This window comes from Giraffa tippelskirchi, chromosome 7 (genome assembly GCF_054371585.1).
Source record: "Giraffa tippelskirchi isolate mGirTip1 chromosome 7, T2T-mGirTip1v1.2.pri, whole genome shotgun sequence".
In the NCBI taxonomy this organism is placed as follows: domain Eukaryota; kingdom Metazoa; phylum Chordata; class Mammalia; order Artiodactyla; family Giraffidae; genus Giraffa; species Giraffa tippelskirchi.
Window position 1 is genome coordinate 51,948,832 of NC_137281.1, and position 26,183 is coordinate 51,975,014.

At 38.6% G+C, this 26,183-nt stretch overlaps 1 long non-coding RNA gene across 7 annotated transcripts in view; it reads right to left on the reverse strand.

The window, feature by feature from the left end:
- Positions 1–26,183, reverse strand: part of LOC145514952 (uncharacterized) — a 383,828-nt gene that overhangs the window by 356,079 nt on the left and 1,566 nt on the right. For all 7 annotated transcript variants that reach the window (XR_014060581.1, XR_014060587.1, XR_014060583.1 and 4 more), the window contains exon 2: positions 4,705–4,808. This is a non-coding gene — a long non-coding RNA (uncharacterized LOC145514952). The remainder of the gene's footprint in view (positions 1–4,704; positions 4,809–26,183) is intronic.

A 26,183-nucleotide genomic window follows, 5' to 3' on the forward strand; every position in this document is an offset into this window, starting at 1 on the left:
AGGCTTCCCTGTCCATCACCAACTCCCGGAACTAACTCAAACTCATGTCCATTAAGTCAGTGATGCCATCCAACCATCTCATCCTCTGTCATCCCCTTCTCCTCCTGTCTTCAATCTTTCCCAGCATCAGGATCTTTTCAAATGAGTCAGTTCTTCACATCAGGTAGCCCAAGTATTGGAGTTTCAGCTTCAACATCAGTCCTCCCAATGAATATTCAGGACTGATTTCCTTTAGGATGAACTGGTTGGATCTCCCTGCAGTCTAAGGGACTCTCAAGAGTCTTCTCCAACACCACAGTTCAAAAGCATCTATTCTTCTGCACTCAGCTTTTTTTATAGCCCAACTCTCACATCTGTACATGACTACTGGAAAAACTCCTAGAGTAGATAATCAGATAGGCAGAAACTCTTGGTTAGCATTCACTTGTTTTTTCCTAGTACAGCAAGTTTTCTTGAACTATGGCCTCTTCTTCCAAAAACTGAGAACAAAAATATAAGTAACTACTTCAGTTCATTTGTATTTAGAAAATCAAGAAGCTCTCAGAAAAGTTTCTTGGAATATAGTAAAACTCCAGGCCCTCCTATAGAACCTATGCCAGTGTTAGGGGAAACACTGACTGAAACCACTCACCCAGGCCAGGCAACATAGTATTCTCCAGTGTAAGTTATTTTATAGCAGGAGGTCCTGGTAAAGAACCCAGAACTAACAAGCCACCCCTAACCAGAAGAATTCGAGAAAGATCAAAAGGAGATGCCACATGTCCTACCATACTCCCAGAATCCTCCTCAGTGGAATCCATCTTGGCTTAGTGAGGCGAGTACCACCAGGAAGGACCCTGAGTCAGAATGATTGGCCAAAGACAACCCAGAAACTAATCCCATCACCATAAAACCCGAGACTGTAAGCCACATGGCAGAGCAGTTCTCCTGGGTTCCCTTACCCTCCTGCTGTCTGCCCAGGCTCCCTTTCCCAATAAAGTCTCTTGCTTTGTCAGCATGTGTGTCTCCTCAGACAATTCATTTCCGAGTGTTAGACAAGAGCACACTCTCAGACCCTGGAAGGGGTCCCTCTTCCTGCAATACCAACCCTCCCCTCGTGGCATCACTTCTGCCTTTGTGGGGATGCTCTATTCTGTGCAGCTAATCATAGTTGCAAACTATCCTGGTTCCTCCAGCCTGGACCAAAGAGCCTCCCAACCAACTCTCCACCTTGGGATTCTTGCTCCAGACGTAGGTGGGGCAAAAGAACTCCCACCCCAACCCTTGGCCAAATCTGGACTCTCTATCTTGGAATTACAATACTATCTTTTAATACCAGATAGCATTCACTGGGCTGGTGTCAGCTGTTTCCTATTAGACACAATGTTCTTTTCAATAGACTACTTTGTTTCACACTGACAGTCATTTTTCACCCTGCATGGCAGAATTTCAAAGCCAAGAATCCTGTATTACACAGTAAACAAACAAAATTAGACTCAAAATTGCCTTTTTTGATTTTGATATATTAATCAACTCTTCAGGAAAGCTTCTAAACATTTTCAATTACATCAAAAACAGGCTGGCAACATTTTCCAACTTCAAAAAAAAAAAAAAAAAAACAGGCTTAGTTAAAGGTTTGTTTTCTATCCCACAGACACTGCATATTACATATTTGCAACTACTTCTGTTTTAGGACAGACTGATTAATAGCATCAGCTCTAAAATCCCAGCATGTCCACGGGGGGTAAAAAGTATTTCCATCTGTGATCTTTGTTAACCAAGGCAGATATATCTATTTTGCTGTGTTCGCTTCTTCCTTCAGCAGCAGCACCTCTCGGATACTACAGGCTTCACTGTTGCCATTAAATGCTAATCGTTGGTCAGGCGCACACTCTAGTGATAGAAGGCAAATAGTGGGTTAAATAAGACCAGGGCAAAGAAGTGTTGATATGCCGAAGACCTGGCCTCCCTCCTGTACTTGACATCTACCTTGACTGGACAGGAAAACTGGCATTTGAACTAACAATGAAAACATTCTAAAAAACAAAACAGGAAATATGGTATAGCTGACAGGGATAAATAAAAGAAATGTATACTGGACAATTATGTGTTTAATAGATTAGACGACAACAGCTAAAGTGCTTAAATTATGTCTGTTACTTAAAGAAGTGGAAATCATAGGAAGAATGCTACCAAGACAACTGAAATGTTTTACACATCCTTCCCTAAATGTATTCTTTAAGAAAAGAGCTTAAGACTGCTCCTGCTGCTAATTGCCAAAGTTTTTTTGTAACCTTTAGAGGACTGTCTTATCTACTAGTTAAAACTTGCAAGTTATCAGGATTTACTGAATCCCTGCAGTTTGCAGAGTGTGTCATATGCAAAAATACAAAAGAATTAGAAGATCTGCTGATAAAGGGGGCTTACATTACAGGGTAGAAACCAGACAAAAAAATTGCAAAATACATAAGAATACTCTGAAATGTGAAAATGAATATAATCTGTTATGTAATTATTTAGGGCTTTATGTGACCCATAAAGCCTTGGGATTTCACCTCCCTTATTGGCTCAGGAGGTAAAGAATCTGCCTGCAGGAGACCTGGGTTTGATTCCTGGGTTGGGAAGATCCCCTGGAGAAGGAAATGGCAACCCACTCCAGTATTCTTGCCTTGAAAATCCCACAGACACAGGAGCCTGGTGGGCTACAGTCCATGGGGTCACAAGAGTCAGACATGACTTAGGGACTAAACCACACCACTGAAATGAAACACTTGAAAGCTTTCAGCATTTGAAAGAGTTTCTCCCAGAGGAGGTAGGGGCTAATCAAGTAATCACTGCTCTGTCCTGTGATTTTTCACACACACACACACACACACACACACACACACACACACACACACACATACACACACACACACACACACACACACACACACACACACACACACACACACACACACACACAGAGTTTTCTTGGCACTCCTCAATACAAATGAGACATACTAAGATTTTCAAAAAGACTTTTATTTCACTTTGTGTAAGATTCTTAAAAAGCAGTCAAGTTTATGGAGTCCAGCACAACAGCTACCCAAACCCCTTGACCCCAAGAAATATTCACATTCTTACTCCCCAAAGGAGCTCAACATGAGGCTGGGGGCCTCATGGACGCCATTGAAGACAATTTTTAGGGCCTGTCCTAATAGTCTTCCAAATTTGAGATGCCTCTCATCTCCAGCAAAAACTCCACTTTAATTCTTTATAGCAAGATGGGGAAGAAATTTCAGGAGGCCAGAAGATTGACACTCACATGCTTTTCACTTCCTATCAAATGATACACTAAATAACATCTCAGTATCACTCTTACTACTTCCTGAATTCTGCTTAAAAGTGAAAGAATTTTAATTATCCAAGGCTGATTTCCTTAGGGGCTGAATTGGAGGAAGGTTTCCCAGAAAGTAGACAGAGTCCTAAAAAAGGTTTGAATTGTCTATGAACAGAAATTAAAAACCCACAGTGACATCCTTTACACCTTCATTTTGCCTTGCATGGGACAGGAAAGAACAATTTCTTCCCAGTCTCTCTCTACAGAGGTACCTAGTAAAAAGTACTGGCAAGCAGGTGTTCTCAATTAACAGGCTTTAAGCAGGTATTTCTTAAGCTTTATGCAAATGTTTCTTTTTCTTCCTCATTCTAAATATACAGCAGCCTATCTACCAGAAAAGGGGATGGGGATTTTATTCTTCGATTAAGAACAGTGATCATCATCTATTAGTCTATTTAACACCACGAAAAGAAGCCATGCCAAGGGCCCAGGCCCCACCTGGGCACTTTCCTACAGGTCTCTCTGAACAGGCCCATCTATGCAGCTCACTCACAGCTGGCTTTGCCTAGATGACTGATGAAATACCTAAAGGGACACTGTCACCCTTTACTGAGACCCTCCATCATCTACATTCATGGTCTGGTAACTAATAACAAATCTCTTGATGAAGCCATATGAAAAGTGACTCCCCCTTTACTATTATAGAAAAGGAATACTATTCTGTCAGTAACTCTACACAGTAAGAGTGTGTGAAGAGACAGTAGCCAAAACGTAGTGTCTTATTCAGTAGTGAAATTACCTGAGGAGAATTTCTTAAAGGTGGTAAGCTCTTCCTGTAGACTTGATCAATCTCCAATTAACCAAATGTATTTATTTTATAAGTCTCCTATAAATTGTAACCCTGGTTATTTACATGAATCAATTAATGCCTATGTCTAGCAGCTAGTAATCATCCAGAAGAAAAATTAAATATATTGAAATATATGTAAGTTAATTTTTTGTTTCACTTATCACAACATGAATCCTTCCTCACATATGTTCAGTCTTATTAATCTACAGCTGCTATTGCATGATTCTGTGCTCACGACTTTTAAAAAAGGGGGAAAGTTAATTTTAAGACACCTAAATTAAGCATTTTTGGTAGGAAAACACTATGTCAATTCAAAAGAGATTGCTATGTTAATGTAACAAAAGATCTACAGCATTCCTTACACTGACAGAAGTAATCCCCCATTCAGGTTGGCCCCAAAATGATGGGGTACCCAAAAGGAAATGAAATTGCAGCAAAATGAGACCCTATGAGGTTTAATAATTTTATAATTTAATATTTACATGATTATAACTAAAACATTAACTCCAGTTATAAAGAAATGTAACTGGTTAATACAAGTTTAAATACTTACAGTTATCACGACAGTGGTCATTGGCAAGCGAAACCACGAGAGGAGAGGCCCCTGCTATGCTTGGTCCTGCTGAGTAATTTTCAGACCTCAGCTCATTCTGGCAGCTACAGCAAAGAATACACAGAAACCAGAATTATAACTACATGATTTTACATTATATCAATTAGCATGCTTCCATTGAAAATAGTAAAAGGCTGAGTAAAATTGGTTTCAACAATGACTTTTATTATATCACAAAACAAGAGGTCCACGGTAGAGTAGCTCCAGGGTGAGTTCACTGGGTAACTCAACAACATCAAGCAGGAACCAGGCCTTTCTATCTGTCTACTCTGCCAGTGAAAGTATGGCTTGTCCCCTGAGGCTTGTCCTCCTCAAAACTGTCCTAAGACAGTTTCTGCAATTCCAGGCACTATATAAAGATGGCAACATTAAGAGGCAGAAATGTTTCCTTCTATGCATAAATTTTATCTAGAAGCAGCCTCCTTTCCCCCCCGTAAGGTTGAGGGTTACTACAACTTCCCCTAAAGCCTAATATCTGAGGAAAAATTAGGATTCTAATAGCAAGAAACTGTGTTCCTCCAAGGAGATGTATTTTAAGTTAGTGGAGTAGGCAGCCTGAAGTATCTGCTACATACATCTAATAAGAGTAGAAATAGACCTTAACTCACTACACACGGCTCAATGCATAAAGCTGACATTAATGGTTTAACTGATGGACAGTATCACAGATCTAAGATTAGCCATTGTTGCAGAGACATGTCTTCATAGAAATCTGCAAAGACATGAATCTCCCTTTAAAAGGCAGTAAGTGATTATAATTGAAGAACAAATCATGGCTAAATCCATATTATCTATATGAACCCAGAAAAGATATTTCCTCTTTTATTGAAAAATCAAGGATTCCCTTTACAGGAAATTTCTCTTCCAATGAGTTTCCTGTAATAGTTTCACATTCCAGATGTGCATTTATAATAAGCTTGTGTTGGTTAGTTGGGCTCAATTTATCTAATGAGCCACTGAAGTGGACAATCCTTGATATAAATTAGGAATTGTGGCTGCATTAAAAAGTAATCTATTATATAAAGTACTATCTGAATATACTCAGACATACATCATTTAATTTTTTCCTTTTATTCCAAATTCTTCATTTCTTACATGGCCATCTCACACATGGAAAAAAAATAGCTATGAATCTTGTTAAATATGCTCTTTTCTAAAATATTTTATCAATTCTAATGAGAGCACTGATGAAATATTTTTAATGCCATATCAAATATATTTAAGTGATGTCAGGAGCAACAATGTGGCACAACCATAAAGCAATCCACTGTGAGGGAAGAAACATGGATTCTAACAGCATTTCTTCAGTACTCACTATGTACCAGGCACTGTGCTAGGCATTTAACTCACATTCATTTATTTAATCTTCATAATATCCCAACAAACTATGTACCATGACTATCCCTTTTTCAGATGTGGAAAGTGAGGCAGAGAGAGATGACCTAGCTGGCACAAGGTCACACAACTAATAAGTAGCAGGGGCAGGCTGTAGAACTTCAGAGGCAAAACACGTATCCATAGTTCAATATGACCTCTCTAGTCCTAGAACTGCCACTAGTTGCTTAACTTTGTTGGAACCACCATTTTCTAATGAGTTAAATAAAGAGTTAAATGGAGATCTTAAAGAAAATTTCTAGCTCTAACACTTAAAATATCATGAAAACTGTAACCTTAGAGAATCATCCTCTGTCAAACTCTTTATATTAAAGTTGCATTTATCACAAAACCAAACACCCATGTCTGGATACTCACCTTCTAGTAACAATTGGAAGATAATACAGAGGAAGAAATAACTAAAAAGCCAATCATGGTATAAGTCACAGGAAAAATACATCTCCTTGGAGGAATACAGTTGCAGCTTATCAGACCTAAACTCATGAATTTCCTCAGATGCTGGGTGTGAGGCCTACCTAGAGGAAAGGTTACATAACTGGATTTTCTACAATATGGCTTCTAAATTACCTAAAAGCTTCCAAAGCATGTACAACATTTTCTGACATGAGGCAGTGGAAAACTCTTCACCCTTCAGAGCAATAAGCCCCCTTCTGTCTGGACCTCCTAACTTTCACTTTCAAAGGAATTAGAATTATTTTTAAAACATCTCAACAAACATAATTACAAGTACTTGTAAGATTCCTCAAAATAACCTCTTTGGAGTATACAGACAAAGACACAGAGTAGAGCTACACATTTGCAGAAGAATTAATATTAAATTATTTCTCCAAACACTGTGAACTACCCACTAGAGTGGCCATTCAGCTTATCTGAAGAGCAAATTTTAAACCTAAATGATTAAAGTCTCAAAAAAATTTTATTTCAATAATACAACCAAGATAGGACAGTATCTTCTTTCAGTGTGTGAAGTACATGCTGTTCTTTTTCACTATGTGTAAAGAGGGCATCAAGTGGTCTAAGTTCTGGAAGACTGACAGGGGCATTTTCTTAAAATCTATAGAACTCCTGTTGCTCCCTGACAGGATGAACAGAGAAAAGGAGTGCAAAGGATAGAAAATTTCAAAACATTCATCTTTTTAAAAAGTTAATTGAATAATTTCAGCAAATTTGTGTAAGGATCAGTTTTCCTTGTCTAGAGACAATTTTCTTTTGGATACTCAGTAATATCTCAATTATTCCCAGTAGGTAAAGGATATAACAATATATAGAATACATGAATAATTTTTGTATCCTACTATGTGTGTTTGTAGGTATTTTGTTATATAGGCTATTTTGCTTTGCTATTGCATTTTTTATGTTAAATAATAAGTTAATTTGTTATTCCTGAACAACAATAACAAAAATTTACTCTGAGAATGCCCAAAGCATTGTGAATGCCAATGTCAAGCTGTGAAAAATAAATCTGCTACAGTATGCAAGGACTAATCCATAACAACTTTTTTAAAAAGATAGTTTTAGCATGTCTACATCTATAATGTAAAATGTATCCCAAATAAAAGTGCTGGGCACTTCTATTCCCATATACTTGTAATTCCACTGTCCTACATTAATGGCATAGATAAATTAAGAAGAGCTTTATAAGAATTTTTAGCAAGAAAGAAAAGTTATATAGCTGGACAACTGCACATAAAGCTGCTGTTGACAAGAATCTTCTGTCTGTCATTTAAATGTTTCTCATATTAGAAAAGCATGATGTTCTTTTGAGGTTGTTTCTTCCCTTAGTCCTTTGGGCCAGACTCTACAGACTCTACTTGGTCTTTCCTGAGCTGTTAAGCTTATAGTAAAATAAAATAAGGTAAAATATTGCAAAACAAAGTAATTAAAGCTAACATAGACACTAAGCAACAAAAGAATCAAACAAGTATGAATTGAAATAATGAAACTCATTCTGTAACTGTGAGACCTTCAGATCCAAGGGAAGTGGAACCATTAGTGAAGTGCTTGGGCAGGGGAGTCCCAGCACCTAATTTCCAAGCCTGGTCAGCCTCTTCCAAACTCTGGCAAGTTATTTAACTGCTCTAGATTATGTTTCTTCATAAGTGAAATGGGAATACCCACTTCAAAGGGTTATGGTAAGAAACAAATAATCAGATTGAAAGCAATTGTCAAAGTGTCTGCACCTAGCCAACACTCTATACGTGCTAAGTGCTACTCTTATTAACCCAGGAATAAGGATTATTCAACTGAGGGACACTATCTGGACAGGATAGCTTGATCTAAAAATGTCTCGCATTTCTCATACTGACATAATTTAAGTTGTTCCTTTCATGAATTCTTTTTGGAAAACTTAATTCCAAAAGTAATATACATATATTTTATAAATAAAAAATACTAAAGAACAGGTTAAAAGTGAGAGTCCTATATCCATCTCTAATACCAACTGTGATTATCTTACTTTAAAGGTAACAACTATTCTTGGTTTGATGCATTATATATGTGTCTATGCTTTTACATGCTTAAACAAAAATAGATGTGATTATTTATAATCCTTTAAAGTAGAAATTGAATCATGTTATAAAAATTACCCTATTATTTGCTCTTTCACTTAACAACATGTCCAGGATATCCTTCAGTATATGTTACTATATGAAGATTTATGCTGTTGACATAAGTTTAATATTAAATTTTAAATAAGGAGAAAAAATAAATGATGAAAATAAAGAGGCAGAATTCTTTCATCATGTTTGACTTTTAAGAGCAATGACAGCTTTGTGATTACATTGATTTTTAAGTCCTTTACCATTTAGAGATATCTACTGAAATATTTGGGCTTCCTTGATAACCCAGTTGGTAAAGAATTCGCCTGCAATGCAGGAGACCCTGGTTTGATCCCTGGACTGGGAAGATCCCCTGGAGAAGGGAAAGGCTACCCACTACAGTATTCTAGCCTGGAGAATTCCATGGACCCATGGGGTACAAAGAGTCAGACACGACTGAGCAACTTTCACTTTCACTGAAATGTTTACCAATAAATTACATCATACCTAAGATTGGCTTTAAAACAATTGGAAGAGGAATAGAGAGAAGGAAAGTGAGGGGACAAAAAGAATATAAGATTGGCCATGAATTAATAACTAAGCTGGTTGGTGAGTATATGAGTGTTTTTATTTTTCAGGGCATGTGGGATCTTAGTTTACCTACCAAGGATCAAACCTGCATCTCCTGAATTGCAAGGTGAACTTTCACCCACTGGATCACCAGGGAAGTCCCCATATAAGTCTTACTAAGACAACCCTTTTCTCTGTATTTTAAAATATTTTTGAAATTTTCTATATTAAAAAATTTAATATTTTTCAATCCTTAAAATTTAGCTGCTAAATTCCAAACAGCTATGAATTTCAGTTCAGTTCAGTCGCTCAGTCTTGTCCGACTCTTTGCGACTCCATGAATCGCAGCACGCCAGGCCTCCCTGTCCATCACCAACTCCCAGAGTTTACCCAAAATCATGTCCATCGAGTCGGTGATGCCATCCAGCCATCTCATCCTCTGTAATCCCCTTCTGCTACTGCCCCCAATCCTTCCCAGCATTAGGGTCTTTTCCAATGAGTCAACTCTTCACATGAGGTGGCCAAAGTATTGGAGTTTCAGCTTCAACATCAGTCCTTCCAATGAACACCCAGGACTGATCTCCTTTAGGATGGACTGGTTGGATCTCCTTGCAGTCCAAGGGACTCTCGAGAGTCTTCTCCAACACCACAGTTCAAAAGCATCAATTCTTCGGCGCTCAGCTTTCTTCACCATCCAACTCTCACATCCATACATGACTACTGGAAAAACCATAGCCTTGACTAGACGGACCTTTGTTGGCAAAGTAATGTCTCTGCTTTTAAATATGCTGTCTAGGTTGGTCATAAATTTCCTTCCAAGGAGCAAGCGTCTTTTAATTTCATGGCTGCAATCACCATCTGCAGTGATTTTGGAGCCCCCAAAATAAAGTCTGACACTGTTTCCACTGTTTCCCCATCTCTTTCCCATGAAATGATGGGACCAGATGCCATGATCTTAGTTTTCTGAATGTTGAGCTTTAAGCCAACTTTTTCACTCTCCTCTTTCACTTTCATCAAGAGGCTCTTTAGTTCTTCACTTTCTGCCATAAGGGTGGTGTCATCTGCGTGTCTGAGGTTATTGATATTTCTCCCGGCAATCTTGATTCCAGCTTGTGTTTCTTCCAGCCCAGCATTTCTCATGATGTACTCTATATAAGTTAAATAAGCAGGGTGACAATATACAGCCTTGACGTACTCCTTTTCCTATTTGGAACTAGTCTGTTGTTCCATGTCCAGTTCTAACTGTTGCTTCCTGACCTGCATACAGGTTTCTCAATAGGCAGGTCAGGTGGCCTGGTATTCCCATCTCTTTAAGAATTTTCCACAGTTTATAGTGATTCACACAGTCAAAGGCTTTGGCATAGTCAATAAAGCAGAAATAGATGTTTTTCTGGAACTCTCTTGCTTTTTCGATGATCGAGCAGATGTTGTCAATTTGATCTCTGGTTCCTCTGCCATTTCTAAAACCAGCTTGAACATCTGGAAGTTCACGGTTCACGTATTACTGAAGCCTGGCTTGGAGAATTTTGAGCATTACTTTACTAGCGTGTGAGATGAGTGCAATGGTGCGGTAGTTTGAGCATTCTTTGGCATTGCCTTTCTTTGGGATTGGAATGAAAACTGACCTTTTCCAGTCCTGTGGCCACTGCTGAGTTTTCCAAATTTACTGGCATGTTGAGTGTAGCACTTTCACAGCATCATCTTTGAGGATTTGAAATAGCTCAACTGGAATTCCATCACCTCCACTAGCTTTGTTCGTAGCAATGCTTTCTAAGGCCCACTTGACTTCACATTCCAGGATGTCTGGCTCTAGGTGAGTGATCACACCACCATGTTTATCTGGGTCATCAAGATCTTTTTTGTACAGTTCTTCTGTGTATTCTTGCCACCTCTTCTTAATATCTTCTGTTTCTGTTAGGTCCATATCATTTCTGTCCTTTATCGAGCCCATCTTTGCATGAAATGTTCCCTTGGTATCTCTAATTTTCTTGAAGAGATCTCTAGTCTTTCCCATTCTGTTGTTTTCCTCTTATTTCTTTGCATTGATCACTGACGAAGGATTTCTTATCTCTCCTTGCTATTCTTTGGAACTCTGCATTCAGATGGGAATATCTTTCCTTTTCTCCTTTGCTTTTCGCTTCTCTTCTTTTCCCAGCTATTTGTAAGGCCTCCTCAGACAGCCATTTTGCTTTTTTGCATTTCTTTTCCATGGGGATGGTCTTGATCCTTGTCTCCTGTACAAAGTCACAAATCTCTATCCATAGTTCATCAGGCACTCTGTCTATCAGATCTAGTCCTTTAAATCTATTTCTCACTTCCACTGTATAATCATAAGGGATTTCATTTAGGTCATACCTGAATGGTCTAGTGGTTTTCCCTACTTTCTTCAATTTAAGTCTGAATTTGGCAATAAGGAGTTCATAATCTGAGCCACAGTCAGCTCCTGGTCTTGTTTTTGCTGACTGTATAGAGCTTCTCCATCTTTGGCTGCAAAAAATATAATCAATCTGATGTCGATGTTGACCATCTGGTGATGTCCATGTGTACAGTCTTCTCTTGTGTTGTTGGAAGAGGGTGTTTGCTATGACCAGTGCATTCTCTTGGCAAAACTCTATTAGCCTTTGTCCTGCTTCATTCTGTACTCCAAGGACAAATTTGCCTGTTGCTCCAGGTGTTTCCTGACTTCCGACTTTTGCATTCCAGTCCCCTATAATGAAAAGGACATCTTTTTTCGGTGTTAGTTCTAAAAGGTCTTGTAGGTCTTCATAGAACCGTTCAAGTTCAGCTTCTTCAGCGTTACTGGTCGGGGCATAGAATTTCTGATTAGGTAATTTAATCAACAAAACCAATGGTTCCTAACACCCATCCCCTAAGCAGCACAAACAAACTTAGCTTCCTCATAGTCTGAATGTTGTTATAAAAATCCAAATACAATAACCAGCCCAGAAAAGCAATATTCACTAATGTTATGGGAGTATTTATCAACAAGTGTAAATTATAAACTATTATAATTATTACTTTTTAGAGTTAATGACAGACAAAGTGTTTTTCTCTTATATTAAAATTAGAGCAGCTGGATGAAAATAGAAAAACAGTTCTTTAGTCTATGTATAGCAAGAAAAAGAAAAAATCAAGAAGATAATGCTGTGTGCTCTACTCATCCAGATAAAAAGACACAATCTTTTTATCTTTCTGGTGTACTCACCAAAGCTCTGACCCCCTGAAGCCAAGAGGAGACCTTTGTATGTCACTGGAATAGAATATTTTTTGAATCTTTGGTTTGTATTTTTCTCTATATACACCTCAATAGCTTCAAGAAGGCAGACAACACCTTAATATCTTAAAGTCCACAGAACACAAGCTGCATGGATTCTATAGTTCTTCTTGACTCTTGGCAGTGTCTACACTCACTAAAGAAGCACATCCATGAGGCCTGAAGCCAGACAGGATAGCCAGAGTACCCTCTAAGGCAGCAAAAGGTAAAAGGAAAAGTTTTCTCAGTATTGGAAAGAGGTCAGAAGGATTCAGAACGTCTAGTGAGACACAGGGCATGGCAAGACAAGAGGGTTTCTGTGTGGTGCACCCAGAGAGATTGAATGCTTGGCCCCCTAGTCCTTTCAAAGATTCCTATCACCAAGCATGGACTACAAACAGCGGTAAAACTGAGTCTAGTGGACCCAGCTAGCTGGACAATGGCATCTCCAGTGAGGTCCAACGATCAATTACAAGAGCTATGATCTTCACTATGATTTGGCACCACTTAAGATCCTGAACCAGAGTCTCCTGCATTGCAGGCGGATTGTTTACCAACTGGGCTATCAGGGAAGCCCATCCCTGGTTGGGAAAGATCCCCTGGAGAAGGGACAGGCTACACTCTCCAGTATTCTTGGGCTTCCCTTGTGGCTCAGCTGGTAAAGAATCCAACTGCAATGCAGGAGACCTGGGTTCAATCCCTGGGTTGGGAAGATCCCCTTCTGGCCTGGAGAATTCCATGGACTGCAAATTCCATGGTCGCAAAGAGTCAGACGTGACTGAGCGACTTTCATTCACTCAAGAACCTGAATTTTTGCACAGTGTTTGGGACAGGAGAGTACTACGTAAATATTTAGATTTAATTCCTGCCATCCCAGAAGTATGATGAGGTTTTACTTAGATCTGGGTTTAAGTGACTTCAAATAAAATAAATATGTGCAATAGTTTTTGCAGACCTGTGAATTGTTTAATTCACACAGATGACTCCATTTAAAAAGCAATCATACCAATAAAACTGGCTATGAAAGCAACCCACATCCGTGCTATAATGATGATCATCTTTCACATCTGCACAGCTTTGTACATTTGGTAAGGTGTTTTCACCTGTTATCTCATTTGATGCTCACAGGGTTAAGAGGGTTCAGCAGCTCTTAAACCATTGAGAGTAGATGGGGCAGGAGCCAGTGACTTATTGGAAGAGAGGATTTTTCTCCCAGGTATCTGGTCATTAGTTATTTCCTTTGCTCAGCTGCATTCTCTCTCTCTCAGAATATGAGGAAAATTTTATTCAACTCTTCCTTTAAAAACATCTGTGCAAAGTTGTCATTTCTCGGATGAATTTCACAGAACCCAGTGAGGATGACTTCTTAAGAGGTTGCAATTTAGGCTGCCACCCAATGGTGGTAGTAAGTCATGGCCAAACCTTCTCATGAAACAGAAATACAGGACAAAACAAACACTCACAGTCATAGCCACCAAAGAAAAGAGATTATAACACTTTGCAATGCCTTCTTACTATCAGAAACAGATATCTTTCTTAAAGTTAAAACTATTCAACAGACCTAAAGTTTATTTAGAGAGTATTTTTCTATTTCAAACTTTGAAAGCCAAAGGATTTCACAGAAGTTGCCTGTGAGGAGTGGGAGTTGGTGGAACGAAGCAGGTAAGGTTTTCATTTCTCTACTTAGTGCATTTGTATATTTTTGTATTGGTTACAATAAAATGTATTACTTTTATAACACACTGTAATTTGAAAAATATAGTTTTTATTCAAAGGAATCTAATATCTAATTCAATTATTTTCCTCTTTATCACAAAACATCATTGCTGGTTCTCTTTTCAAGAACTGAAAAAGAATACCTTCAATTCTCTAATAGTTCACTTCTGTCATGAAAAACCCTGCCCTTGCTTGTCCATGTCCTCTAGGCCAGGAATTTCCAAATGTGGCAAGAATACCAGAGAAGGATTCAGAACAGCATCAGAACGAAAATTTCACTCTCCATCAACCTACACCATCTGGTGAGTGTACAAGGTTGAATGCATCTGCTATCACTTTTTCAGGCATACTCAGAGCAAACAGGTAGCAATCGAGGAAAATGGGGTGGGAGGCGGGGTGGGGATTGTTTCTTTCGTAAAGCTGTAACAGGAAATATTTCTCCAAAAGGCAAAAATGCATTTTAATGTCTGTAAAACTTAATAAAATAACAGTAGCTACAAACATAACTTTCTTTGTAAGAAAAAGAATGGGCTTTTTATTTTTGCAGTGTGGGACTCACATTCTTAAGAGTGACAGAGGGATATAAAATAGTGAAAGCCACTGATTTGGCTTGGTTCAAAGTCCCAGCAGCCTCCTTTTCAACTACTGGCTTTGACTTCTATAATTTTTTTCATGAGCAAGAACTTGTCATAGGTAAAGAGAAAACCATTTAGTCTCTCCAGCCCTCTGTTTAACTTTTCTTTTGTTCTTCCTTATTATTAGTAAACACACAATTTTCCCTTGAAGAAAATAAATACCCATCTTAACTGTGTCTTGACTTCCACCACCATAACATGTTCCCCCAACAATTCATTTCCACATTCTTTTTCCCTCTGTGAACCCCCTCCATCAAATAAATGTCTTCCAGGTTTAGACATGGTAGCTTCATATGCATAAATTTGATCATATTTTTAAATTTTTTGTCTTCTCAATCCCCATAGCAACTGGCTTCTTTAGAAACTTCCACAGAAAAGTCCAAAGATATCATTATCTTTTAACTGAATGGAATATTTTGAATAGAATTAGTTCAGGAAAATAAGGTGGTTTCATTACCACATCCCTGGCCTTTCATTTCTCTTATTTTTTTTCTTTTGTAAAATAAAAATTTAAATGTCAATTTTGCTAGATAGAATTGGTTAGGTGTTCTGGGGCTTATCAGTTAGTTATTAAAGAATGTGTGTAATTTTAAAAGATGCTATCTCACCCATTTTAAAGAACAGTTTTTCACTTACTGATTTGAGTAAATTTATTGAGTATACGAAGAACTGTTTGAAGCTGTGAAAGATTCAGATAACTATAAAGCCCAGAACTGCCCTCTGGTACCTGCAATCATGTTAGGTGACAATAAAAAGCAGTGTGTAATTAAACACTGAAACTGTAAAACAGCCCTATCAGCAATGAAGGGAAAAAAAGAAAGTCATCATTTTTGGTTGATGTAAGAGGAAGATAAAATTTGAATTGGGTTTTGAGAGATAGGCAGGATTTCAAAAGTTGAAAAAAAGAGAAAACATTACTCAGGGCATCATTCCAGAAATAGAAGGCAGTATGAATATTTACATGGAAGGTGAATATGAAACATTTGGAGGCACAGCAAGTAGATCAGTCTGGCTAGAAGAAATGAAGTTCAGGCATACAGTTCAGTTCAGTTCAGTCGCTCAGTCATGTCTGATACAAGACAGGGCCAAAAAGGTAGGAGATAAGGCTAGAGGGCAGGTGTAGAAAGCCTTGATAATCAGTCTGGATTTTATCTAACAGATGATAGGATAAACTAGTTAAAACAGGAAATTAAAAGAAATTAGGAAGATTATCTTTTTTTCTTTTTCTGGCTGCACTGAGTCTTCACTAGATGTAGGCTTTCTCTAGCTGAGTCATGCAGGGGCTTTATGCCTGGGACAGGTGAGATCTTAGTTTCCAGATGAGGGATCAAACACACATCCCTCACATTGGAAGTCAGATTCTTAACCCCTGGACCACAAGGGAGTTCCCAGGAAGAGTAATCTAAAGGAACATTTGAGATTACTTAAGGGCTAGACTTTCTCCCTCTCTTGTTTTTTTTCTTCCTCCATTTCCCTACTCCACTTTCAGTTTAAATTTGGTCCCTAAACACTTTTTATTGAACTATAATTAAAATAAACTATTAGTTTCAAGTGTACAACATAATGATTCAGTATTTTTATTCATTATGAAATAACCAAAATAAAACCAGCTACTATCTATTACCATATAAAGTTGTTACAATATTATTGACAATATTCCCTATATGCACATTACATCTGCATGGTTTGTGAACACAGGGATACAAATGAACGTAGGGATACAAATGCACATAGGGATACAAATATCTTTTCGAATCTGTATTTTCTCCAGATAAATACCTACAAGTGGAATTGCTGGATCATACAGTAGTTCTATTTTTAGTTTTTTTGAAGACTCTCAACAGTTTTCCACAGTGGCTGAACCAAGTCACACTCCCACCAACAGTGCACGAGGGTTCCCCTTTCTCCAAATCCTCACCACTTCTTTCCTATCTTTTTGATAACAGCCAGTCTGACAAGTATGAGGTATCCCACTGTGGTTTTGATTTGCATCCCCCCATGGTGATGTTGCCACCTCTTCTTAATATCTTCTGCTTTTGTTAGGTCCATATCATTTCTGTCCTTTATCGAGCCCATCTTTGCATGAAATGTTCCCTTAGTATCTCTAATTTTCTTGAAGAGATCTCTAGTCTTTCCCATCCTGTTGTTTTCCTCTATTTCTTTGCATTGATCACTGACGAAGGATTTCTTATCTCTCCTTGCTATTCTTTGGAACTCTGCATTCAAGTGGGAATATCTTTCCTTTTCTCCTTTGCTTTTCGCTTCTCTTCTTTTCCCAGCTATTTGTAAGGCCTCCTCAGACAGCCATTTTTCTTTTTTGCATTTCTTTTCCTTGGAGACGGTCTGAATCCCTGTCTCCTGCACAATGTCACGAACCTCCATCCATAATTCCTCAGGCACTCTATCAGATCTAGTCCCTTAAATCTATTTCTCACTTCCACTGTATAATCATAAGGGATTTCATTTAGGTCATACCTGAATGGTTTAGTGGTTTTCCCTACTTTCTTCAATTTAAGTCTGAATTTGGCAATAAGGAGTTCATGATCTGAGCCACAGTCAGCTCTTGGTCTTGTTTTTGCTGACTGTATAGAGCTTCTCCATCTTTGGCTGCAAAGAATATAATCAATCTGATTTCGATGTTGACCATCTGGTGATGTCCATGTGTACAGTCTTCTCTTGTGTTGTTGGAAGAGGGTGTTTGCTATGACCAGTGCATTCTCTTGGCAAAACTCTATTAGTCTTTGCCCTGCTTCATTCTGTACTCCAAGGCCAAATTTGCCTGTTGCTCCAGGTGTTTCCTGACTTCCGACTTTTGCATTCCAGTCCCCTATAATGAAAAGGACATCTTTTTTGGGTGTTAGTTCTAAAAGGTCTTGTAGGTCTTCATAGAACTATTCAACTTCAGCTTCTTCAGCATTACTGGTTGGGGAATAGGCTTGGAGTACCATGATATTGAATGGTTTGCCTTGGAAATGAACAGAGATCTTTCTGTCATTTTTGAGATTGCATCCAAGTACTACAATTCGGACTCTTTTGTTGACCATGATGGCTACTCCATTTCTTCTAAGGGATTCCTGCCCACAGTAGTAGATATAATGGCATCTAAGTTAAATTCACCCATTCCAGTTCATCTTAGTTCACTGATTCCTAGAATGTCGACGTTCACTCTTGCCATCTCCTATTTGACCACTTCCAATTTGCCTTGATTCATGGACCTAACATTCCAGGTTCCTATGCAGTGTTGCTCTTTACAGCATCGGACCTTGCTTCTATCACCAGTAACCCTAAACCTAACAGAAGCAGAAGATATTAAGAAGAGGTGGCAGGAATACACAGAAGAACTGTACAAAAAAGATCTTCACAACCCAGATAATCACGATGGTGTGATCACTCACCTAGAGCCAGACATCCTGGAATGTGAAGTTAAGTGGGCCTTAGAAAGCATCACTACGGTGTTCATGAATTGGAAGAATTAATATACTGAAAATGAGTATACTACCCAAAGCAATCTATAGATCCAATGCAATCCCTATCAAGCTACCGATGGTATTTTTCACAGAACTAGAAAAAATCATCTCACAATTTGTACGGAAATATAAGAAACCTCGAATAGCCAAAGCAATCTTGAGGAAGAAGAATGGAACTGGAGGAATCAACCTGCCTGACTTCAGGCTCTACTACAAAGCCACAGTCATCAAGACAGTATGGTACTGGCACAAAGATAGAAATATAGATCAATGGAACAAAATAGAAAGCCCAGAGATAAACCCACGCACATATGGACACCTTATCTTCGACAAAGGAGGCAAGAATATACAATGGAGAAAAGACAATCTCTTTAACAAGTGGTGCTGGGAAAACTGGTCAACCACTTGTAAAAGAATGAAACCAGAACACTTCCTAACACCATACACAAAAATAAACTCAAAATGGATTAAAGATCTAAACGTAAGACCAGAAACTATAAAACTCCTAGAGGAAAACATAGGCAAAACACTCTCCGACATAAATCACAGCAGGATCCTCCATGACCCACCTCCCAGAATATTGGAAATAAAAGCAAAAATAAACAAATGGGACCTAATTAAAATTAAAAGCTTCTGCACAACAAAGGAAACTATAAGCAAGGTGAAAAGACAGCCTTCAGAATGGGAGAAAATAATAGCAAATGAAGCAACAGACAAACAATTAATCTCAAAAATATACAAGCAACTTCTGCAGCTGAATTCCAGAAAAATAAACAACCCAAGCAAAAAATGGGCCAAAGAACTAAACAGACATTTCTCCAAAGAAGACATACAGATGGCTAACAAACACATGAAAAGATGCTCAACATCACTCATTATTAGAGAAATGCAAATCAAAACCACAATGAGGTATCATTTCACACCAGTCAGAATGGCTGCTATCCAAAAGTCTACAAGCAATAAATGCTGGAGAGGGTGTGGAGAAAAGGGAACCGTCTTACACTGTGGGTGGGAATGCAAACTAGTACAGCCACTATGGAGAACAGTGTGGAGATTCCTTAAAAAACTGGGACTAGAACTGCCATATGACCCAGCAATCCCACTGCTGGGCATATACACCGAGGAAACCAGAATTGAAAGAGACACATGTACCCCAATGTTCATCGCAGCACTGTTTACAATAGCCAGGACATGGAAGCAACCTAGATGTCCATCAGCAGACGAATGGATAAGGAAGCTGTGGTACATATACACAATGGAATATTACTCAGCCATTAAAAAAAATACATTTGAATCGGTTCTACTGAGATGGATGAAACTGGAGCCCATTATACAGAGTGAAGTAAGCCAGAAAGAAAAACAACAATACAGTATACTAATGCATATATATGGAATTTGAAAGATGGTAACGATAACCCTATATGCGAGACAGAATAAGAGACACAGATAGAACAATTTTATGGACTCTGAGGGAGAAGGTGAGGGTGGGACGTTCTGGGAGAATAGCATTGAAACATGTATATTATCATATGTGAAACAGAACACCATTCCATGTTCGATGCATGAGACAAGGGCTCAGGGCCGGGGCAATGGGATGACCCAGAGGGATGGGATGGGGAGGGAGGTGGGTGGGGGGTCCAGGAAGGGGAACACATGTAAACCCATGGCTGATTCATGTCAATGTATGGCAAAAACTATTACAATATTGTAAAGTAATTAGCCCCCAACTAAAATAAATAAATTTATAAAAAAAAAAAAGAAAGCATCACTACGAACAAAGCTAGTGGAGGTGATGGAATTCCAGTTGAGCTATTTCAAATCCTCAAAGATGATGCTGTGAAAGTGCTACACTCAACATGCCAGTAAATTTGGAAAACTCAGCAGTGGCCACAGGACTGGAAAAGGTCAGTTTTCATTCCAATCCCAAAGAAAGGCAATGCCAAAGAATGCTCAAACTACCGCACCATTGCACTCATCTCACACGCTAGTAAAGTAATGCTCAAAATTCTCCAAGCCAGGCTTCAGCAATACATGAACCGTGAACTTCCAGATGTTCAAGCTGGTTTTAGAAATGGCAGAGGAACCAGAGATCAAATTGACAACATCTGCTCGATCATCGAAAAAGCAAGAGAGTTCCAGAAAAACATCTATTTCTGCTTTACTGACTATGCCAAAGCCTTTGACTGTGTGAATCACTATAAACTATGGAAAATTCTTAAAGAGATGGGAATACCAGGCCACCTGACCTGCCTATTGAGAAACCTGTATGCAGGTCAGGAAGCAACAGTTAGAACTGGACATGGAACAACAGACTAGTTCCAAATAGGAAAAGGAGTACGTCAAGGCTGTATATTGTCACCCTGCTTATTTAACTTATATACAGAGTACATCATGAGAAACGCTGGGCTGGAAGAAACACAAGCTGGAATCAAGATTGCCGGGAGAAATATCAATAACCTCAGACACGCAGATGACACCACCCTTATGGCAGAAAGTGAAGAACTAAAGAGCCTCTTGATGAAAGTGAAAGAGGAGAGTGAAAAAGTTGGCTTAAAGCTCAACGTTCAGAAAACTAAGATCATGGCATCTGGTCCCATCACTTCATGGGAAAGAGATGGGGAAACAGTGGAAACAGTGTCAGACTTTATTTTGGGGGCTCCAAAATCACTGCAGATGGTGATTGCAGCCATGAAATTAAAAGACGCTTGCTCCTTGGAAGGAAATTTATGACCAACCTAGACAGCATATTTAAAAGCAGAGACATTACTTTGCCAACAAAGGTCCGTCTAGTCAAGGCTATGGTTTTTCCAGTAGTCATGTATGGATGTGAGAGTTGGATGGTGAAGAAAGCTGAGCGCCGAAGAATTGATGCTTTTGAACTGTGGTGTTGGAGAAGACTCTTGAGCGTCCCTTGGACTGCCAGGGGATCCAACCAGTCCATCCTAAAGGAGATCAATCCTGGGTGTTCATTGGAAGGACTGATGTTGAAGCTGAAACTCCAATACTTTGGCCACCTCATGGGAAGAGCTGACTCATTAGAAAAGATCCTGAGGCTGGGAAGGATTGGGGGCAGTAGCAGAAGGGGATTACAGAGGATGAGATGGCTGGATGGCATCACCGACTCGATGGACATGAGTTTGGGTAAACTCCGGGAGTTGGTGATGGATAGGGAGGCCTGGTGTGCTGCAATTCATCGGGTTGCAAAGAGTCGGACACGACTGAGCGACTGAACTGAACTGATGATGATGTTGAGCACCTTTTCATGTGCTTTTTGACCATATATTTGTCTTCTTTGGAAAAATATCTACTCAGGTCCTGATTTTTTAATGGAGTTGTTTTGCTTTTTGATACTGTGGTGTATGAGTTCTTTTTTTGGACATTGACTGCTTGTCAGATATATCATTTGCAAATATCTTCTCCCGTTCCATGATTATCTTTTTGATCTGTTGGTGATTTCCTTCACTGTGCAAAAGTTTTTTACTTTGAAATAGTCCCATTTATTTTTGCTTCTGTTTCCCTTGCCTGAGAGTACTGCTAAAACCGGTGTCAAAAAGTTACTGCCTAGTTTTCTTCTAGGAGCTTAACAGTTTCAGGCCTTATGTTTAAGACTTTTTTCCATTTTGAGTGTGTAAGAAGTGATCCAGTTTCATTCTTTCTCATTTAGCTGCCCTATTTTCCCAACACCATTTATTGAAGAGACTAACTTTCCCCCATTATATACTTTAGCCTCCTTTGTCATAGATCAACTGACCATAAGAGCTTGGGTTTATTTCTGTACTATTCTATCCAATCATTGTATGTGTACGCTTTTGTGCCAGTACCATAATTTTGATTACTAGAACTTTGTAGCATGCTATAGTTTCAAGTCTGAGAGTGTGATACTTTCAGCTTTTTTTTTTCAAAATTGCTTTGGCTATTTGGGGCCATCTGTGGTTCAATACAAATGTTACCATTGTGTTCTAGTTCTGTGGGAAAAGCTATGCAAATTTTGAAAGGAATTGCATTGAATCTGTAGATTGCTTTGCGTAGTATAGACATTTTAAGGATATTGATTCTTCCAGTCCATGAGCATCATATCTCATTTCATTTATTTGTGTTGTTTTCAAATTCTTTTGTCTTTGTCTCATAGTTTTCAAAAGTACAGATCTTTCAGTTCTTTGGTTTAATATATTCCTAGGTAATTTTTCTTCTTGATGCAATTGTAAATGGGACTATTTCCTGCATTTCTTTCTCATAGTTTATTAGCATATAAAGATGCAACAAGTTTCTGCATATTAATTTTGTATCCTACAACTCTACTGAATTCATCTGTTACTTCTAATAGTTTTTGGTGGTCAGTCAAGGTGGCTTCCCTGGTATCTCAGGAAGAATCTGCCTGCAATACAGGAGACCAGGGTTCAATCCCTGGGTTGGGAAGATTCCCTGGAGAAGGGAATGGCTACCCATTCCTCTATCTTGCCTGGAGAATTCCACAGACAGAGGAGCCTGGCAGGCTACAGTCCATGGGTGGCAAAGAGTCAGACACAACTGAGCAACACTGTAACTTTTTTTACTTTCAGAGTGCTCTTAAAATGAACACAGTTCTATTGTGCAATTCTGAAATGATGCCATTGTCCTGGTAAAACAGTTTAATAGCTTCACAGGAACTTTAAAAGTCCTACTGACTTAACACATGGCCTTTGAGATCTGGCCCTAGCTTGCCTCTCCACACTTGTCACTTACACAATTGCAATCACTGAAACACATTTCCATCTGAATTAAATATCTCCTTCATTACTCCTGCCCCTTTCCCTTTTTTTGTCTGGCATATGCTTAATTTATCTTGAGGTCTCAGCTTAGGTGTCACTTCCCCAAGGACGACTCTCCAAGCTCCTCAAATCCAGATTAGGTTTCCTGCAATAAGTCTTATCTCAATGACAGCATTTAAGACCTATATCCTTGTCTACAACATACCATCAGGAAGAGGTAGTTTCCCTACCACCTACCAAAGGGCCAAGAACATAAGAGATATTTAAAAATATTTGTGGAAGAATGAAAAAGGCATAAGGCAGAAAAAATAGGAGTCTATGATTGTTACTCATATAAAAGTAGTAAGATTTGGCAGCAAGAGGGAAAACATTTTGTGAGAAATGATAGATCTGAGGTTGTGTGTCAGTTCCCCAACTGATGCTCTTTATTTGTCCTCCATGGCTGTGTCAAAGGAACTCTCTGCCTTCCTGCTTCAAACAGATACTTAACCTTGGCTTTGCTGTTTGGGCTATTACAATGATTATCTTTTCTTTGGGTTATGCACCTAATTTCTCTTTAAAAAATTACCCTCCTCCACTGTGTATAGTCCTAAAGGGACTACATATCAGGTCTTGCCCTCTTTAGCCAAGACTCAATGAGATTCTCTCCTTGACTATGAATATTTGAAAATCCTAACAGCAATCATCTGATGCTCTTTATTCCTGCAGTGACACTAATTCCCGCTTCCTAGATACCTGCGCTGCTCCGGTTTCTGTCTTTTTAACTTGCCCTTTTCTCCAGCCTTGTTATAAACTACTAGAAGTGTCCTTCTAATAAATCCCCATTTTATTTAATAAGCCATGATCAATTTCTGGTACTTGCAAAAAACAAAAGAACAAAAGCTAACAGAAAGAAATAAAAAGAAAGAAGGGGAGTGAGAGGGAAAGAAAGAGAGAGCATAAAAGAGAAAAGAAAAAACAAATACCATAGTAAAAGAAATTATATATATAAATTTTAAATTTTCTAGCAGACTCATTAAAAAAAGAAACTGATGAAATTAATTTTAATGCTAGGTTTTATTTAGACCAATACATCTAAACTCTTATTTCAACATTTAATCAATATGAAAAATATAAATATTTTACTCTTGTTCCTTCCAAGTCTTTGAAATATGGTATATATTTTACACTTACTGCACATCTCAACACAGACAGGCTAAAGTGAAATACAGTCTTGCCAAAATAATAAAATGTGTAAAACAGGAAAATATTTTACACTGCTATAGTTTTTAAATTTAAACAAATATTCCATTATGCAGTCACATTAGCCACATTTCAAGTAGCTCAGTAGCAACACATTAATCATAGACTTACTGTACTGGGCTGCATAGCCTTAGAAATGATCGGCTCCAAGAGTGAAGACTCAAGGAACCTTTTCTTAATGGATCTAGTAACTGGAAGGAATTGGAGGTTTTCACTTGTCCAGCAAATTCCATTATGAAAGGATTCGGAATTGTGTGAAAACCTATTAAAATATCTCTTCCCCCCAAATGATATTTCTTTGGCTATGTAACTAAAACAGGTTAACACATTATTGAGTGTGAAACCTATCCTCTGTATTCTACAATTCAATAGCAGAGAGAGATCAAGGAGTTATCTTCCCTGTCTGCCAAGTTTAATTCAAAGTTAAAATTACATTATCACTCTTAAACTACTTTTCATTCATTACATTTTCATGGGCAGAGGCTTTGTTTTAATTATAAGTATTTTCTATATCAAATAAAAATGCATAGTTTTGAAGGTTGAGGAATTTGACCTTTATCCCTCAGACAACAATATTCACGTAAATTGTGGAGTAGGAAAGTGACCACGATGAAGCCAATGTTTCAGGAAAAGGAATCAGAAACCAGTGTATAAGTAGATTGGTAACAACAGAGGTCCAGAGGGGAAGTGTAGAACTTCTAGCTTCCTTAGCTGGTGTGCATATGCTCTTATTTCTTCAGGAATTGTTTTCCTCTTAAATCTGACAAGACGTGCCTATCTTTCAAGATAGTGTTCATAGTCAGCTGTTTCCTGGATGCCTGGATGCAGATGGTAGAATGGACCACTTCTTCACCTTGGCTCTCACAGAACCTCTTTCAAAATCCTGAACAGAAGTCAAATTCATAGAGGCAGAAAGTAGTATAGTTTGCTGGGAGGAGAGGGAATGAGCAGTTTTTGTTCAATGAGTAGCATTTCAGTTTTGCAAGATAAGTTTTCTGTGGATGTATGGGAACTAAGGTAGCACAAAACTAAATGACTAGAAGGCTTTTCCTCATGCTAACTCCTCCCCCTTTCAGATGTCAAATGTCACACATTTAAGAGAACTTCCTTTTCCAGGCCAGAATGGTTTAGATGCCTTTTCTATATCCTCTCATGAGTCCCATATTTTTCACGTAGGGCTCTTATCATAATTGTAATTGAGAGCTAATTTGGTGTCATAACAAAATAGTATGACCAGGTGGCTTAAGCCACAAAACTTTATTTTCTCGCAGTTCTAAAGACTAGAAGTTAGAGATGAAGGTGTAGGCAGGTTTGGTTTCTCCTGAGACCTCTTCTACTCAATTTTCAAATGGCCACCTTCTTGCTGTGTCTTTCCTCTGTACATGCGCAATCCTGGTAGCTTCCTGTGTATTCAAATTTCTTCTTATTATTAGGATACCAGTCAGATTAGATTGCCACCGACCCTAAGGGCCTCATTTTAATTTAATCACTTCCTTAAAGGTCCTGTTTCCAAACTCAGCCACATTCTTTTAACCTTTTACTTTATATTGGAGTAGAGCCAAGTAACAACATTGGGATCGTTTCAGGTGAACAGCGAAGGGACTCAACTATACATATACATATATCCATTCTCCCCCAAACTCCCCTCCCAACCAGGCTGCCACGTAACACTTAGCCGAGTTTCATGTGCTGTACAGTAGCTCTTTGCCAGTTACCGATTTTTAAATGCAGCAGTGTGTACAAGTCATCTCAAACTCCCTACCCCGTCCTCTTATCCTTCCCCCTGGCAACCATAAGTTCGTTCTCTAAGTCAGACAGCCACATTCTGAAACAAAATTCCGATGAATTTTGGCGGG